Consider the following 998-nt stretch of genomic DNA (forward strand, 5'->3'; position numbering starts at 1 on the left):
CGGCCCAACCATCTTCAGCTGCTTCTCCTTTTGAAAGTTCCTAATAAATCTGCTTCCACCGCCCGTTCAGGCGACGCCTTCCAGATCACAACAACTCGCTGCGTTTAAAACAGTCCCAGCTTCCCCGCAGAGAATGGCTACAGCACAGGAGGTGGCTCTTCGGTCCATCAAGTCCCTGCTGGCTCTTTGTAACAGCAACTTGGCGAGTCCCGCTCTTCCGTAGCCTCCGCAAATTTCCTCTTCGGCTGATAATCCGATTCTCTTGATCGACCCTTCCTCCGCCCCACACACAGGCAGAGCGTTCCAGATTCTTATCGCTCGTTGGGTAAAAAGTTACTCACATCGTCATTGCTTCTTTCACCAATCGCCTTAAAATCGGTGATAAAAGCAGAAAATGCTGGTAAAACTTAGCAGGTCTGGCAGCATCCGTGGAGAGAGAAACAGAGTTAACGTTTCGAGTCCGTATGGCTAAAACTCTGAAAAAGTCATACGGACTTGAAACATTAACCCTGTTTCTCTCTCCACGGATGCTGCCAGACCTGAGTTTTACCGGCATTTTCTGCTTTTATTTCAGATTTCCAGCCTCCGCAGTATTTTGCTCTTACCTTAAATCTCACGTCCCTCCCGTTCTTGATCCTTCCACCAAGAGGAACAGTTTCTCCCACTCTATTCTGTCCAGGCCCCTCACGATTTTGAATTCCTCTATCAAATCTCCTCTCAACCTTCTCCTCCAAGGAGGACAATCCCAGCTTCTCCCATCTATCCACGTGACTGAAGTCCCTCAACCCAGGAACCCATTCTCGTGAATCTTGGCTGCAACCTCTTATAAGCCTTCACAATGTTACTGAAGTATGGTGCCCAGAGCTGGACGCAGTAGTCCAGTTGGGGCTGAGCCAGTGTTATGCAAAGGGTGACCAGAACTGAAGGCCCTTGCTCCCGAGAACAATCAAATATCACTCAGAAAAAAAACAAATCCTTTCAGGAGGGGCAACACTTAC

Source organism: Cetorhinus maximus, unplaced genomic scaffold (assembly GCF_964194155.1).
Source record: "Cetorhinus maximus unplaced genomic scaffold, sCetMax3.hap1.1 HAP1_SCAFFOLD_3142, whole genome shotgun sequence".
NCBI classification, from domain to species: domain Eukaryota; kingdom Metazoa; phylum Chordata; class Chondrichthyes; order Lamniformes; family Cetorhinidae; genus Cetorhinus; species Cetorhinus maximus.